This window comes from Artibeus jamaicensis, unplaced genomic scaffold, assembly GCF_021234435.1.
Source record: "Artibeus jamaicensis isolate MK-2021 breed Jamaican fruit bat unplaced genomic scaffold, CSHL_Jam_final contig_456, whole genome shotgun sequence".
NCBI classification, from domain to species: domain Eukaryota; kingdom Metazoa; phylum Chordata; class Mammalia; order Chiroptera; family Phyllostomidae; genus Artibeus; species Artibeus jamaicensis.
The window spans coordinates 2,660,605-2,678,995 of NW_026521839.1; the positions used below are offsets into that span (position 1 = coordinate 2,660,605).

Consider the following 18,391-nt stretch of genomic DNA (forward strand, 5'->3'; position numbering starts at 1 on the left):
CACACATGTGCATTCCAGTCCACTTACCTTGGCTGCCCAGTGACATCAATGTTGTGCAAAGCATTCTTGTTATATTAACAATGGTGGAACTTTTTCCAGATAGGCTTCTAACACACACACACACACACACACACACACACACACGGCATCAGATGATTATATAAATTATTGTATATTCAATTTATACTTATAGGAATTTAGGCCTTGTCTTAGTCTCTGCTATATCCCCAATAGTAGAAATAGCACTTAGTATACTGTAGGCTCTTAATGCATATTGCTGCATAAAGAAATGAGAAGAATACAAGTGAGCCCTGGCTGATGTGGCTCAGTGGATTGAGTGCTACTCTGTGAACCAAAGGGTTGCCAGTTTGATTCCCAGTCAGGGCACATGCCTGAGTTGTGAGCCAGGTCCCCAGGAGGAGGCATGGGAGAGGCAATGACACACTGATGTTTCTCTCCCTCTCTTTCTCCTTCCCTTCCCTGTTTCTAAAAATACATTAAATCTTTAAAAAACAGAATACAAGTGAAGGTTGAAATGTGGAAGCTGTCTTAACAATTTCACAGTCGTGTTGCCAAAAATGTTTGCTCTCACTGAAGTAAATGAAAACATTTTATCATTAAGTTTTGGAGATTTGTATAATGAAACAGATTGAGCTCATGGGTCCTGTTGGCCCAATGACACATTTAGTGTTGGACATTTAGCACTTTGTATAAACTCTGAGGAGTCTATATAAAAGGAATGGAAAGAGGATGAATTTCAGTTTAGAATTCACTTTGAAAGAATTTATAAGGCCCTAGGATTGGCCCTTGAGTATCCCTTTCAATTTACTCCAGTCTCATTTTTAATGCAATTAGCCAAAAACAGGAATGAGGACAGGAAGAGATTTCAGGTTTCCAGAAGCAAACCTTTGGACCATGGCCAAAGCTATCACCTCAGATGAAATGTAGGATTTACCACAAAAGAAGAGTTCCATCTCCTTTCCTCTCAAGGTGGGAACAGGGGCCATGTGTGACAAGTTTGTCCAGGATGCCAATAGCTGCCTTCAGGTCTAACTCAGGATGCAAACTGATGGTCTGAAGACCAAATCTGGCCCACAGATGTGTTTCACATGATCCAACCTATTTTTTTTCTTTTGAATTAGTTGCCAATTTAGAAAGTCTGGAGAATTCACATAAAAGCCTAGTCTTCTCCCCCAACCTCCACTTAAAAAATAAAAACGAAGATACAGCAACACTGCCCTGCAGCCGCACATTGTAGCAACACTTAGCTGGTGTTGCAGTGTGCATTCCCATGGCTGCCTCTCTGCCCTCGGATATTGAAAATAGTTTCTACTTGCCATTCCTCATGCCCCTGCATTGTTTCCTTTCTTACAGCCAGCCTGCTTCCTACATTTTTTCTTGTTGGGTGATGCATGTGAATTATGTCCTAAACTGTCCCACAAATGTCATTGTTCAGGTTCTAGCCTTCTGGCTGAGACTGACTATGCAAGTGCTCTATGACTCAACCCTCATCATTCCAAATCAATTGGTTGATTCCATCAGCTCCTCCGAAATCTCTGGATGCATGTGGTTGCTGAAGAGGTGGGGGTGGGATCAGCCAAACTGAGTGGAAGAATCAGCCATTTCTGTGACTGTAGGTATAAATAGATATTCCTAGTTGAGCATCTCATAATAATGCATGTAACTTAGGTAAACATAATAAGCCTTTGGTAAAAGAAAAAAACAAGTAGGGTTGTTGAGAGAAGAAGACAACTAATCTGAATCTGGACAGTGCCCATCTTTATTATAGCATGCATTGCATATTTATGTATACATCTAGTAATACATACACATGTAAATGTTTATAATGAGACACAAAATTATTTCTACTGTTCTATATCCACAGGAGAGGTTTTTTTAGTTAATTTTAGCTATGCAATTTTTTCACTGATTTCCTCCATTTTTTATTTTACTTAGATTGCTTTTATTATAGTAGTACCTAAATAGTATAAACATAAAATTAGTAATTAATAGCAATTGCATATAGCTTCAACACATTTTCACCCAAAATACATTAACTGTTAAATGCAAACAAAATAACACAAACAATAAAGTTCAAATGACTAACACCAGTTGGACATGAAGTTGATTTTGCCTTGCTGAACTGAGCATTAACAGAATAAGCACACCTACCACGTGATACAAGTTCTCTTAAGGAAATAATACTATACACATTCACAGTACCTTCTCTGAAATTCTTGGGGCAAGATGTACTATAGAATTTTCAATATTTCATACTTTAGAAAAAGGCAAGCACCCAACAATCAAGTGTATTAATGTTTCTATGGCATACAATATGAATTTTAGAGCAAGTGGGCTAACTGAAAGCTATAAATGAATGTGTCAGCACAGACCAGGTTCTATTACCAAGTGAGTTTTTCACAAACTTACCAAAAATTGATGAGCCATTTAACAATTTCCACAGCCTCGGGAGAATTATTTAAATTCAGTGATCTCCTCTATGAAATAATTTAACCTGATTAGAATAACTAGCCCATGACCTGAAGCCAGAAAGAAAACCAGTATGTTTAGTCATGGCCACCAAAAGTTCCAGAGAAAATACTGTACTTATACTCAGTGTGTTCCTTTATTAAGTACATAAATACCAAATAATTAAGGTTTCCCAAGCTCTAGGTTAAAACAGAAGCCGAGAGGTAAATGAAGACAATGTCTGGACTCAAGGGGCTCGCTGTTCGGTGGGGGAGACAGACCTGCAAATGAACACAGGACAATTCAATGTGATAAGTGACAACACCTGCACGTCGAAAATGTGGACTAATTCTATAAGCAGGGGGTGATTTGGGAACATTTTCTTGATCAGTGATACAGGTATCTAAGTGAGTTTCGGAGGATGAGTAGGATCATTAGGAGTGGGGTAGTATTAAAATTGCACTTTTCTTTTGGAGATTAAATAATATCATAAAAGGCACTTGAGGAGAACTCGATTCTCCTTTGATATTTATCAGCTTAATCATTTATAGTCACTTCGAAAATACTGCTCAACCCATTCTTAACCCTTCCCTGCATAAGCACAAAGTCTGAGCACAGATTGCTCTGTAGAATCTTTGTTCTCTTAGGAGGGAAGAAGGTACAGTTCTCAGGCCCCTCTTCAGTCCTACTGGCTCTCTAATACTGAAAATGCTAAGTGAGTAAGATTCCTATCTATTTATTAAGACCGTCACAGGGTTCTCTAAAACACATGGCTTCTCCTCCCTCTGCCCTCCTTCCCTCCTCAAACCAGTTCTTGTCGGTGGGGACTTGAATATCATCAGACCTGATTTTTAAGTCTCTTCTAATGCTTGAAGTTTCGCTGATTGGCCTCTCTCCAGAAGGATAAATTAATGGGAGTAATCCCTTCAGTGCATGAGCTACCATTGCTCATAACTGGCTGGCACCCACGGAGGCTCCATATCATGGTCCTGATTCCTGATGGCACCGAGACGCACTCTGTGTGGGCTCCACAGAGGGACTGATGCCAAACATTTAAATGGAGATTCAGCATTTATCAGGGAGATAGGAAACTGCACGGAGACCAGGCAGGGTAAAAAGGCCTTGGTAGCAGCACTCAACTTGTTCACTGACATTCCAAGCCATTAGCTCTCACCACCAAACTTGCGCTGCCCCTAGGGCGAAAGTGAAGCCCTGCAGGGAAATGGGACCAAGCTATGGAGTCCATTTGGTGATCATCTGATGTGACTGCACATGTCCCTTGGAACTCTACCCCTCCTCCAGTCCCAAGGGGCTCGTTAGAATAACCATGCAAATATGCAGACTGGATTCCTGACTCCCTAACGGGAGTCCAGTATACTATACCCATCTTCATACTGTTGCAAGTGCAGTGCCATGTGGGAAAGCCTTTTAGTGGACACCACACCAACATCCAGTCTGTACGACTCACCTGGAATTTCTCCTAAAATCCCATTAAGAGGGCTTCCAAAGAAAGCAAGAACTCCCCTGACATTTCTGTTCTGAATCAAAGCAGGCTCATTCCCAAATTCTGGTAAATTCATTCTGGTAGCTGATTTGCTGATTGGATGGATACTTTGCTTGGTGCTAGTGACAGAAACATGTGTGCTGATCAGCGTCCCTGACTCACAGTTTGGATTTATCACTGGGCATTGCAGTTTGACTGTTAAAATGACAGTGGCATTGTGGGTTTTCCCACGTTCACTTTAATAAGTCCAGCAATGTGATGTGTCAAGTGTCAATTCTGCTCCAACAGTATGATGCTTTAAGAGCTCAGGTGGTTATGAAAGGCAGGGGAGGGTTCTCCTTGACAATGCATTCCTGTTGGAGCTAACGGAGGGGCTGGAAGGCTGTTGTGGAATCTGGAACTTAATGTAAGTCTGCAACTTAGTACCTTAATCAGTAATCATCATTCTGCTCTCTCTACTGTTTGTGGTGTGGCTCCCCTTACCACTTTCTCACCTGTCTGTGCAAAGCACTTGCACAAAGCAGAATATGGTTTAAAATGACTGCAAACTTCATCCAGATCCTTGGAGCTTGCCCATTTGTCTTTGATCTCAAAACCAGTCAAAGAGAAAACCCATGTCTCTTTCTAATTCTAGATAGATGTAAGCTGCAGAGAGACACATCATCGCAAACAAAGCTCAAGAAAAGAAGATAACTTTTAAAAATTACTCAATCTCAAAATTTCTCCAGTTTAGGGGTGTTTTAACTCCAGAGTGGTATAAATGAGGGAAGTGAGGGTAGGGTGGGGCAAAGCCTGAAGACATTATATATGTGATGGGGAAAAATGCAAATATAGCTCAGCCTCAGTGTTGCATTGTTTCATGTTTGTCCTTAAGTAATGGTAATAGGGAACAGAATTGTTTCTCAAGGCTCTAGAGAAGTCTGGAGCAGGATGACATGGGGTAGAGGAAAGTGGGAGGAGATGTTTTTGGAGATGTAGGTGGCAGGACTAGATAACAAAGAGTTTTATGAACTTCAACTTGAAGAAGTTCAGTTGTATCCTGAAGGCAATGGGAAAATATTGAAGGGTTTTAATTAGAAGAGTGATACTATTTTTTCACACAGCTGTTATATATACATGCAATGATTATTCTTTGTTTGATATAACATTGTACCATAAGCATTTTCAACTCAAAACAAATATAGTTTTAATGATAATCCACTAAGAAAATTTACCTTAATTCCTCAACTGCTGGAAATTCATATTATTTCATCATATTCTTCTAATTATCCAGTGACTTCTGTCTACCTTTCCAGACAATGGTGCCCTTTGAGACAAGGACTGAGTCTTCTTTCCGGTTGACCTTTGTCATCTAGTGCAGAACTTGACTTAAACAGAGACTGAATGGAGCAGCTTCCCAACCACATCTTCCAAAGGTCTTGAGGATTCTTTCAAACATTTCAACATTGGGAGGCAACCTTTCCTCATTTTCTTTACAGTCTGCAGCTGCTGCAGTATCCTTAGCCCTACACACATTCAAGCAACCAGTTCTCCAGTTCAAACCAGCTCCAGAATAGTTCTGACTTCAAACCATGTTATACGTATTCAGCTCAGTACCTGATATACAGAAATGAAAAGCAACTGTCCCTCCTACTCACACACACAGTGCACAAATTGTGGAAATGAAGGTCCTGTGTGTGATTAAATTACAGGCCACAGTCTGGCCACTCGATTCAGTGTTAGCCATCTGAATGTCTAATGCACCTTCACCAGGGAAAGGCTCATCTTTCTTTCACCTCCTTGTGCCACCGTGGGCCTGAGGCAGAGAGAGTGTCACTGTGCAAAGCAAGGTCCCTCCTCCTGAAAAGCAGGAAAGCTGCCAGTGGCTTCTGTCGCTTTCTTCTTCCTTTTTGTGTTTAATTCACAGCACTTCTTCAAGCTGGGTCACCCCCAATACAACACAGAGTAACGCAGTTTTTAAGGTTCAGTCATAATCTCTCTCAAAATTCTATGAAGAGGTTTCCAGAAAAGTGGGGAAGAAGCCCACATTTGTTTCTCTTCTGAATTGAAGGAGACTCAAGCCCAGGTTCCAATAATATCTCTCCGAAAGGGAAAGGCCACACTAGGAAGGCTACAATTTATAGGAACTGAGGAGATAACTTCTAAAAAAAATAAAAACTGTTGAAGAGACAAATGATGTCCAGAGAAAGAAGGCATATCAATTAGTTTTTGCTCTGGCTGAGGAAGGTGAAGTTAATAGGGGAAGAGACTCGGAGGAGGGGAAATGAAAGACAACATGCTCCTGGCTTCGTGAGGTGCCCCCGGAGTCAACTAATTACCAGAGAGGGGATTAGGAAGTGAGTTGTGAACTTCTCTTACTTCATGGGGAAAGGGAAAAGGGGGCAGAACCACAGCATGACTCTATTGTGAGGGCTAAAATTAGCTTGGGAAAAATCACTGAGGTATTAGGCATGAAAGAAAAGCAAAGGACAAAACCTGTGCTACAGTAATAAGCAGGATGACAGGCACCTACAGACCAGCCGCTAAGCCGACTAATGGAATCGTGGTCTGGGTCCAGGACAAGCTCCGGGATTTCTTTCCTCCTTCCTCCCTTCCCCCCCTCTCCCTTCTCTCTCTCTCTCTTTCTCTCTCCTCCCCTTCCCCCCTGGCCCAGTAGATCAACATGTTACATGGCAGGTACTGTCCTAAGGCACTGGGAACATAAATTTAGACATAAAATATGACATTAATTCATCTGAAATTAGAGGGAGAAATTTTTCCCACCAAATTTATCTTAGGAAAGGAGCTGTATTTGTCTGATAAAACCATTCTTGATGAGTGGGTGGGATAGAAAGTGGTACCCTCACAGCCCTATATACGGCTGAGGACCATACATAAATGAAGCAAAGGGAGATATTGTCTCGAAGTGCCAGAGAGGAGGAAGGGAAGGATGAAGTGATGAGGATGGTGAAAAGTTGTGTTCCACAATGTGACACTTCACCAAAATCACAACATACTCAATGTAGATTTCTTGTGAGAACCAGTAAGGGGACCAAGTTCTAGCTATATATGGGGTAACACAGAACATAACAGAAAGAGCATACAAGGGGCCAGAAGAGACCAGAGATGAGCCAGAGAGAAAGATGAGGAGATGCCACAGGAACATGTCGGGAAGGCTTTGTACCATTCCAGGCTGTGTAACTGGAGCTTGGTCTGAATTTGACTGGATTTGTAAGACTCAGGATTGTCACATTCAGAACAAGGATGTCACATTTGGTTGGTCATAGGAGTACATTTGAAAGTCTGTAAACCTATTACCTGAGCACAGAGGGGAAATAATACTGCAAAGCCCAACACATCAGATAGTGGATCAATAACATAATACATGGAAAATACTTTATATTATAGATAATTGGGGCCTATGGGCCCCAAGTGTCTATGCATAAATAGGCTTCAAAGAAATCCATGAAATACCTGAATTTACTTGCAAAATACTGTGAATATATATATCCACACATATGTGTGGATATACACATCTATCCCCAAAATAGTTATCAGTAAAATAACTAGCACTTCCTGAGTGTTTACTATGAATTACTGTACTAAAAGCTTAATACACAATTATTTCATGCTCGTAACAACTGTATAAGAAACAAACCTGAAAGTCAGGGACCGTAAGCCCACCAAAGTTATACCACGAGTGAGTGGTAGAGCCAAGGCATGAACTCATGTCCAAGTCATTAGCCCGAATGCTCGACTGCCTCTCACTGATGTGCCCTCTGAATTTTGCTGAATCCTGAATTGATTTTATTACCATGGCAAATGTTGTTTTTCTCAGAGAGAAAGATTTGAGAAATGGACTTAGGTACCTAGTGGACACAGATTCTATTAATATTTTCCAAGGGCCTACACATTCCAGACACTTTTATGTATAATGAGCTGTTTCATCTTCTCCTTTCATTCCATCCAGTTCAACAGGCACAAATATTTCTGCCTGACGGTCGGCTAGCCTGATTTCATGGTGGCACAAGGCGCTTGACATGCAGGGCTCCCGGTTCATCCACACACACCCTGTCACGGGCCAGGCTGGTGGGCTGAGTTGAAGAGTCATGAAGAATGTCGGCTGAACTATTATCAAGTCAAATTGTACTTTGAATTCTGCGTAAGAAGGGGCCTTGGTGACACGGCTTTATTGCTGAAGATAGAGGTCTGTAGACTGTGCACGAAGCATCAGGAGAGGACGAAGTCAGTGGAGACTTTTGACTCTGAGTTTCCAGTTTAATTTTTCCTGGAGTATCCGTCAGACCCTTCAGGAACTCCACAGGGTCACCCTTGTGTTTCTTCAGCTTGTTGTGGAAATAGCTTAGCAGGCCACACATGCGATTCCTTGAGAAAAACAAAAGGAACAGCAGCTGAAACACTCCGTCCTCTCACAGCAGTTTGTGTCATGACTAAGGTAGATGTGGCTGTCCCCAGTATGGGGACACCCCAGAAGTCCCAGGAGACAAGGCAGGGTCGTTAACATAAAGGGAAGGCCTACCCAGACCGAAATTGGAATTCCATCATCAGACTAAGGGAGGGAGGAGACATGAGGCCTGGATTATCTCCTTAGCACCTGGATAGACAGAACTAATTACAAGGACATTTTGCTAACCGAGGCTTAGTTGGAGTAAAAACACAGTACGACAGCTCATCATTTCTAAAGCAAAGAAATAAAAGGCAAAGCAGAATTCTTATGACAGAGCCATCACAAAGGGGAATTGTTCTTTCTGCTTGAGGGGAGGGGATGATGTATTACAACTTTAAAAGTAACACCCGAAGACATTTAACAACTGGCTTAACAGCAACTTTCATGGCCATTTGTCATGTACTTACTGGCTAAGCAACAGTTGAAGGAAAAAAGGAAGCTTTTCTAAATTGTCCTGGATGAATACATAGGACTGCTCAAGAGAGATGCAGCATCAGACTTCTCGAAAAAAACCCAGCAGCTAACTCTAGGGCTGTCGTTCTCCAAGCCCAACAGCAGGAAGAGCAGCTGGGAACTTGTCAGGAGGGCAAACGCTCGGGTCTGGCCCAGACCTATGGCCACAGAAACCCTGAACATGGGCCCTGCAGTCTGTGTTCACAGGACCTCCAGGGAACCAGACATGTGCTCAAGCTTGAGAAGCTCGGCTTTAGAGAGTACTAGAAAAAGCTCTGACTCAGGCTCAGACGAGTCCAGGCTAGAGTTCCACTGTGGACACTAACTCAGGGTGAAACTTTGGGCAAGTTTCTTAAGCCCTCTGAACCAAGACTCCATTCTACTCTGTGAGGATGAGAGTGGTAACAAGTCTGTAAAAAGGAAACGAAGTATGAAGTGATTAGCACTTGGTCACTGCTCACCCAACCAATGGTAACTGGTCTGAGGTCATTCAAAGGAACAGAATTAACCTGTGTGGCCACTCAACCAGGTTTAGACAGCTGCTCCTGTGAAACTGGCACATGTTTAAGCCTTATTCTTCACTCTTTAAAAAGCTTTATTTCTCAGAGAATGAACCGCCTGCTACAGAATCACCCGGTATGTCCATTAAAACATATAGATACCTAGTACTCATTTCAGACCTACTGAATCTGCACCTTGTGGAGTGTGGTCTGCGAGTTTAAAATTTTTCCTAGCAGATGCTCCAGCAGACTAAGGTTTGAGAATCAGTGATTAAAACGAAGAGGTGAGACTCAGTTCAGCTGGGGGTCAGCCCACACAGCCGCTCCCCTGCAGCTCAGGCTGAAGGAAGTGGACGCATCTCAATGTTATTATACCAGTAAGTTTTGTGAAACCAAGAAGTGAGACATCCTGGACTTTGCCCACTTATCACCACCCTTACCTGCAGTGGCTGATGAGCTGCTGGCTGGACTTTTCTTAGCTGGCCAACCTGGAATTGAGGCAATTTTTCTGATTTACGAGGGAAAATCTTTCTGGTGGTGGCAGAAGGGAACTGTGTTAGTGGGGGGCTATGATTGTAGATGTTTGTGGTAGAAAATGCTCGAGTTTTGTTTTTCCAGGGAGAAGTGGTACCTCTTTAAGAAGTTCCAAATCTGTTAATGTGGGCACAGCTCAAAGACTTGGTACCCTCTCTCCTGTTCCTATTGAGATTGCCAGTCAGTTTGCTATCCTCCTGGAACCTCTGGTTTCAGCGGAGTGAAGGGCCATTTGACATCTTCGGGATGAGCTTTTTGTGGGGAAGGGAGAAGAGGTGGGTGGGGGGAGGGGCATGGAATTCAGGTCACTCAAGCAAGCCCAGTATGCCAAGCCACCAGTCTGGGGTTCTTTAAGTCTTGTATATTTAACACAAAAGTCAAAGCATAATACCTAGAAATGACAATAATAGCTAACATTTGTTAAGCCTCCCTATGTGCTAGGAACTTTACATTTATTATCTTATTGAAACCTCACAAAAATCATAGGATTAAGTGTATCCTATTCAGGGATGAGAGAATTAAGGCCCAGAGAGGTTAAGTGACTTCTTCAGACTCACAGGCAGCAGAGAGCAGCGCTGAGTTTTGAACCCAGGCAATATGCCCAGCTGCCACACCAGAGCTCTGAACCCTTGCTGACCTGAAGAGCATCTCCTGGACCAGCATCTTCCAGCAGCGTGAGAGAAATACAGAACCTCACAATGCCCTCTGGACTTGCTTAATCAGACTCCGCATGTTACCAGAGATTTGTGGGCACACTAAAATTTGAGAAGTGCTGCTCTAAAGCACAAGTACATTCTCCAAGTGTGCTTCGTGCCACCAGCATCAAAAACACCTGCAAGTTTCTGCTTCTGCTGATTCATTGTTCGTATACAAAAATGCCTTTTTATTTCTGGATATTGACTTTGTATCCTGCTGTTTTGCCAAATTCATTAATTAGTGGGATTGCGGACTGGTACAACCATTATGGAAAACAGTATGGAACTTTCTCAGAAAAATAAAAATCGACCTGTCTTTTGACCCAGCAATTCCACTGCTAGGATTATACCCCAAGAATCCTAAAACATCAATTTCAAAGAACCTATGCACCACAGTGTTCATAGCAGCACAATTTACAATAGCCAAGAGTTGGAAGCAACCTAGGTGTCCATCCGTAAATGAATGGATCAAAAAATTGTGGTACATATACACAATGGAATTCTATGCAGCAGAGAGAAAGAAGGAGCTACTACCCTTTGCAACAACATGGATGGAACTGGAAAGCATTATGCTGAGTGAAATAGGCCAGGCATTGAAGGACAAATACCATATGATCTCACCTTTGACAGGAAGCTAAACAATAAAACAAACAAGCAAACAGAATAAAAACAAAGACGCTGAAATAGAGAACAAGGGGGCAGCGACCAGAGGGGAGAGAGAAGGGAATTTAAGGGGAAAAATGGGGAGGGATTTTGAGGAACAAGTATGAAAGACACAGGGATGAGGACTGGGGGGGGGGGAACTGGGAGGGAGGCAGGGAGATGGGGCAGGGGGGAGGGCTGGGATGGGAGAAATAGACAAAATGTACTTGAAAAATAACTAAATAAAAATTTTTTAAAAATAAATAAAATAAAATTAATTAAAAAAAAAACACCTGCAAGTGATGGTGAATTATGTAGATTTTGGGCCTACCGGAAATACCTCTCCGAGGGGTCACATTGCTACAGGGTAAAGAATCCCCCAGGTGATACGTGTATGTAATTTTGAGAATCACTACTTTCCGTCCTCCCACCTCTGTCCCTTGCTTGAAGGTCAAAATCAAACAGGCGAATGCTCTCCCTGCAGTGATGACAAAAGAAACCCAGAGAACAGATCAGGCAGGCAAATTAAGAGCCAAGGAGACACTGTATCTCCCCTGACTATAATATGTTTTCAAATAAAGACTGTGTCATGGGCTTTTTTAAGTCTGATTTTGTTTTTTGTTTGTTAAAAAATACCTTTGTGAAAGTCCACCCCATTTCCATCGCCAACCCCAAAGCCAGTGCTCTAGTGATTTCTTTTACCCTGGACTTCTTTGCCTATTTTCCTCCTCCACAAACCTAAAAATGGGAAGTGGAGGCTTAACACATTTCAAAACAGTCTGGAGAAAAGGTACCATGTTGAGAAAGTTATCAAGTTGAAGAAGGCACCCTGTAGGTCAGGCAGCCATGGCATGTCTGACAGACCCATGTGGATGACTGTGGTATGTGTGCTGTTCAGGGTGACCCAGAAAGCAAGATTGGTGACCATGGTGGCCAAGCTAATGTTTATGTTGGCACTGTGGAGATCCCAAATGTGGGGAGGCAGCAAATCCTGAGGGGGCCTGGAGCCATGAGTTGTAATTCTTTTCCAGCACTGGCTACCCTTGTGCCTCCAGGGAAGATGCTTAATTTCTTCAAGCCATGGTTTTCCATTTGTTCAATGAGAGGGTTTTTCAGGTCCTGCAATTTCAGCAACCTAGTGGGAGCAGGCAGGTGACATAAATGAGTGGAATCAGCTGCTATTCAGGGGGAGGTACAGGCTTCAGAGGACTCGCCCCTCCCCAGTGCACACAGATGCAGGTCCTCCTCAGGCGCTGTACCAGCCAAACAAAAATGTCTACAGCTGAATTTAACCCAAGATAGATGATCTCTGTGGGGCCCACCAGCACGTGAACATAACTTTGAGAGTTTATTGGTCATTGGGGGTCAACATGTCCATTGCATGCTGGGACAGACCTAGAAGCAGGAAGAGCTAAAGAGGTTACCATGCCAAAGAGGAACTGATTTTTTTTTCCTTAAAGGTAATGACTGAAAAAGATTCTTAAAAATATGCAGGGTTATTCTGGTAAAGATCCAAAGAATCTTGTTGTTTGTTTTGTTGATGAGAAAGAGGGAGGTTAAAATTTTTATTTTTAAAAATTAAAAAAAATTTACCCTCATTCAGCAACATGCTCATTGACCTTTTTATAGAGAGGGGAAAGGAGTAAGAGAGAAAGAGAAACAGGAACAACCACGTGAAAGAAACATTGATTGATTGCTTCTTGCACGTGCCCTGACTGAGGACCAAACTAGGGAGGTTAAAATTTTAAATAAATGTATCCCTAATTTTATTTTACTTTGCAGCAAAAAGGGAAAGAGGATTTATGTTTAATGTTTATAGTTGTATAATTTATTTTACTTGATTTTGCTATGCTTATATTTGTATTTGAAAGCTATTAAATGTTCAGTTTCACTTGTTTTTAAATTTTACATTGCAAACACTCTTACCAATTACTGTTAATATCAGAATTTTTTACATTAAAATAAAACTTTCATATATACAAAAAAGATTTCAAGTATAGATATGGTAGATACTAATATAAAAGTGTGGTGGTTTGGGTAACATTTCTGGCCCTTTAAAGGCAAAAATCTATTATTCTGTATTCCCAGGCATATGGAGGATCTGCAATGAGATGTTTAATTTTTTAATTTAATACATTGGAGCTCAAAGTTCAGCTCCTGGACCAATAGCATCAGCCTCACCTGGGAGCTAGAATTCCAATTCTCAGACTCCACCCCAGGTCTACTGGATCAGAAACTCAGACTGGAGTCAGTCCTGGGTTTGAATAAACACACAGGTGATTCTGGTGCCCCTAAAGTGTGAGAGCTGCTGATTTAAGATTCATTGTTAATGGGAGCCGCTGGCTGGGCAATGGATCTGAGCAGAGTTTCAATTCGGATGTTTTTACATTATCTCCCCATGTTTATAGGTATTAAACTAGTGCACTTTTAAGTACAATGGGACCCACAACAAACAACTGGGAGTATGGTGATCTAGATGCCAACATCCAGGTGCAGCTACAGTGAATTGAAATGGCTGCTGAACAGAATCCAGGTACATTCTGCAGGTAAGTGGAGGACCATTCTGGTTATCTATTTATTCATTCTTTATTTTTAATGCCCGTTGATCATCTATATTTTGTTGGATAGTATCAGGTTGAGTGGTTCAGAAACATCCTATTTAAGCAGTGATTTGACACAGCATGGCTTACCTATATAACCCTTCATGTAATGTTATCAGTCCATCATCAGGAGAGAAAAATAGCACACTATTAAATGAGAAAGACCTGATGACTTTTTTATATAATGTGTGTGTTTCTTCTCTTTACCTTTGAGCATAGAAGGGGAGATGATTTCATCAGTGTCTTTGGTGTGTAGGAGCAATCCATCTCTGCAGTACTCTGGTTTGCTAATGCCTATTATTTGGAGATAATTGCATTTTTTTGCATGTTAATCTGCTGTTATTCTCTTGTGATCTTAAGAGTGTAGCCCATTAGTAATCATTGTTCTCATATTGTTCCTGAAAGAATTAACTACATCTCCTGTGCTTCTACATCAGTGTCCCTTTCTGGCACAAGTAGAAATGCTTAGAATTAGAGTGCAATGTGGGTGGGCCACTGCCTAGCACTGATTGATTTGTAAGGACTTAAAACCTGGTTGCTAGGCTTTCCAGGTGACATGCAGTAGTAAGGTCCTTCAAAGGAAACTGCAAACACAGAGGAAATTTTCTACCATTAATGCCAAAGTCTCTTGTATTAACATGTGGAATAAGGCTGCATTTGTTCATTACAAATGTTTATATGTCCTCTCTTTGGTCTAAAAACCATGTGAAACCAATTTTTATTCTGTATGTTTACACATGCAAATAGCTGTGATCAAATATATGTGTGTGCATAAACTGATTATTTAGAAAATTAACAAAACTGAACAATTTTTAAGTGAATTTCTGTAAATTGTTCTTGATGTTAATATTCTCAACCAAATGGTAAAAGTGTATCAGCATTCATGGGATCTTTTGAGTCACCTCTTGGATTTAGCAGACGAACCATTCTGCTAGAGGTAAGAGTTAAAATCTTTGAATTTTACTCTAAATTCATTCCTTTCCTTATTGTTCATCCAATACTTTCGATGCATCCAGATGGCAAAGGTTTACTAAGCTGGTCCCATGTGGGAGGTACTGTATTGCACATGGGACTTTTGGCAGTGACATAACTAAGCATACCTTGTTTTTGAGGCTCTTACCATCAGCTGGTGGAGCAGAGACACTTATTGGTCACTGACCTCTGTTTCATTTTCTTCCTGGCCACGCATCCTCTGATGCTGCTGGATGTGGCATGTGGCTGGGTTCTACCAGTGAGTGGTATAGAATATGTCTTTCCAGGCCTGGTCCCAAACCCACCCTGTGTACTTGCCTTCACACACACACTCTCATGCTCTTCACACTCCCTAATGAGTATATGGGGGAAGAAAGACACTAAAAAAGTTATTGAAATTGTTTTCAGTGATAAGAAGGCAAACTATTGGACATAACTTGTATGTGGGGAACCTGGGCCTCAGGGAGGTTCCCAGAAAAAGACAGAAAAATATTTCCATTTGGCTTGATCTTAACGAGTTCTTAGTTTTACTTAAAAAATGGGGAGACCCCCAAAGAGATTCAGCTGGGTACAGTGAGCACAAAGCAACTAAATTAAGGGGTAATGTGAGTATTTATAGACTCTACTTTAGAAGATCGGTTAGTGTCTGCGTTTCATTGGTGTTAACACAGAGGAAAAGGCTAGGACATGGCAGTCGGTACAAGTGTATTTTACACTGTTTGGTGCCTGCAATTGCCCTTGTGCACAGGGTGCTTGGCTCCTTTTCCTACAGGCATTGACATTTCTCGACAATAGGGTAAAATGTGTGCTTTAGTAATGAGGATCTTGGAGGACTGCTGTGTGTTTCTTAATAGAACTTGGTCATTTTGGAGATGCTTTGAGCAGAGCCATATACAGGATGGCGTGGGAGCTGTCTGATAAGGGTGGCATTTAATAAGGGAGTCCGTGGTCTGTTTAGCATTTAGAAACAATAATGATACCACCTGAAAATTGGGCTGCTTTTTACTATTACCCATGCACTAGTAATTCTAAACAATGCCAGTAATAAAATATTCTTTCTGCTAGAGCAAAGTGCACACACAGTTCACTACCTTCAGCCTCTAATCCAGTTTGATAAACTGCTAGGCTCCTTAAGTGTCTAAGGACAGTTTTCAAGAGCTTTCAGTGAAACAGGAGATGTGCCATACCAGGAAATGAAGCACAGAGTTTGTGAGCATGCATTCCCCAAGAAAGTGAACCAGAGGCTATTATTTCTGGCCTCAAAAATGGAACCAATGATTCCAGGAAGGCTTCATGCAAAGAGCTTGTTTTTAAGATTTTAAAGAGACCTGAGCAACAGGATAAAATTGAGAAGAAAATCATTCCTTGCATTGGATAAAGAGGATAGCAAACCCCAAAGACAGGTGGGCCAAGAGTGGGAGATGGCCTTAGGTAGAGTCTAGTAAATATCAGGTCAGCCATATTGGTATAGCTAGCAGGAGACTCAGATCATGAGTATCAAAATGTTGCTGTGTTTGGAAGGAAGTTATCAGGTCCTTTGACCTTTAATAACACATAGTCGAAACAGTGGTTGTAGAAATACAGGCACACCTTGAAGATATGGCAGGTTCAGTACCAGACCACCACAATAAAGTGAGTTGTAATCTTTTTGCTGGTGGAGGGTCTTGCCTTCCATTTGTAAAAACAAAACAAAAAACACACAATACCTGTGAAGCATAATAAATCAAAGCGAAATAAAACTAGGTGCACCTGTACCACCAACCAGCTATGAATACTTAGTGCCATGATTTTGGATGGGGGAAAATTGGAAATTGCTCATCATCACTCATAGGGAACACATGATGGGTGTGATGGGCATGGGTTCTGTGGTCAGTGACTGCTGCCCCCTTTACTCTGTGGTGTTTGGTTCTCCACTTTGCAGCTCTGGGAAGTAATCTGGACTGTACTGACCTGCCAATAACAGGTCCGAGCCTAGGAATGATTGTGGGGTGGGGGTGGAGTTTTAAATGCTAGACACCAAGTCTCAGACAATCAATTTGACCTCTGTCTTTACCATTTTAATATTCCACAAGTTCTTGGTTTTGACCCTCCCATTTTTCATCATTAGGCCTCATGCAAATGAAATATCATTTAAGATCAACAACTTCTCTATGCCAACCCAGGTCAGACATTTACAGAGAAACATGGGGCACTTGAAAGGGAGTATGACTGCTTGGTTCAGACACACATAAGAAAGTTTAGGGGATGAGATGGGATTGAGAAAAATGATCATACACTACCGCTTTAAATAACGAGAACTACTTTGACATCTAATGAAAGCTCACTTGCCATGGGATAAACCGTAGCCACCAAACTTCAGTAAGAACATAGGAGAAAGTAACTCTGCTTCTCATCCCTGAACACGGTTCACAAGTCCTCAGTGGGCTACGATTTTTTGCAGGCCTCAGTCATGAATAAGCCACTACATCGTTATACTGGCCAATTTCAAAATGGAAGACTTCAGTGAGGGATGGGAGCTTACTTCTTCTGTGGCCCTCCCCTGCTGCAAATACAGACTGAAGAGCTTTACAGAGTATGTACTCGCGGGAGAGAGTGAAGAGTCTACAGCTAATCTGTTGTTAGCTTCTGCACTCGACGCTCAGCACCAGAACTTCCTTGGCCAGAAGCTGAGAGAAATTTGTCCAATAAGAGTTCTGTGCAAATTCCCATCCCTCTGTGCCAACCAAACATTCCAAGGTTTGTCAACACCTTTTCTCTTGATTTTTTCCAAGTGCAGCTTCCAAAAGCAGAGGCAGAGAGAAATAGCCACCCAGGAAGGGCACTTGGAGAAGTGATGACAGACAACATTCATCAAGCGGAAGTCAGGGTGGTAAAAGTGTCCTATGTTCGAGCCGGAATTACAGTTCTATCGAGACCCCCACTGGTGGGACCAAGGATTCCAGAATCCAAGGTTGAAGCTTTTTTATACTAAGAAATGACAAAGTTCTCACCACTCAAAGTCTCTAGGCAGCCAAACTTGTAAGTGGAATTTTAAACACTTTTGACAAGTTTCCAAAACCCTTAATTTAAAAAAAAAATCCATTAAATAAAATTCTTTCAGAAGATCAGCATTTCTTTTAGTGTTGCTGAAATTTCTTTAATGTGCCTCTCGGAGCCACAATCAATGCAACTGTTAAGTCGAGGCCTTTCTCCCTGGCAGTGACCCAGGCTGGAAAGTCATCATTTAAAAAACATTCCAACTAATCAGGTCAGAGCAGGGGAATGAATAGTGTTCCTTCCAGTCCAGCCAGAGGTTTTGTTTGGCTGTGAGTTTTAATTTAAGGGGGAAAAATGGAGAGAGAAAGAAAAAAATGTCAGTACTGCTTTTCCCAATGACGCTTTAATAAACCTTGCCAATAATATGATATTTTTATTGGATTTAAATACCTGGGGTGCCTTGCAATTTACTGTAGCTCCTGTTCCTTTTATTTTCATTTCATTACTATGTACACACATATTACATTTACAATATATGTATTACAGCTACAATTTTTAAAGATAGGAAGTTGTATAAGTCTTCAGTGCTTGAGTTTTGT

The 18,391-nt window shown here is 41.6% G+C and overlaps 1 protein-coding gene across 2 annotated transcripts in view; it reads right to left on the minus strand.

Annotated features, from left to right (window-relative positions):
• Nucleotides 1-1,862: 1,862 nt before the first annotated feature.
• LOC119055814 (suppressor of cytokine signaling 2-like) overlaps nt 1,863-18,391 on the minus strand; it is a 104,766-nt gene continuing 88,237 nt past the window's right edge. For both annotated transcript variants that reach the window (XR_008391846.1, XM_037154090.2), the window contains exons 2-3: nt 5,188-8,338; nt 1,863-2,750 (exon numbers count right to left, since the gene is read on the minus strand). The gene's annotated coding sequence lies outside the window, so the exon portion shown is untranslated. The remainder of the gene's footprint in view (nt 2,751-5,187; nt 8,339-18,391) is intronic.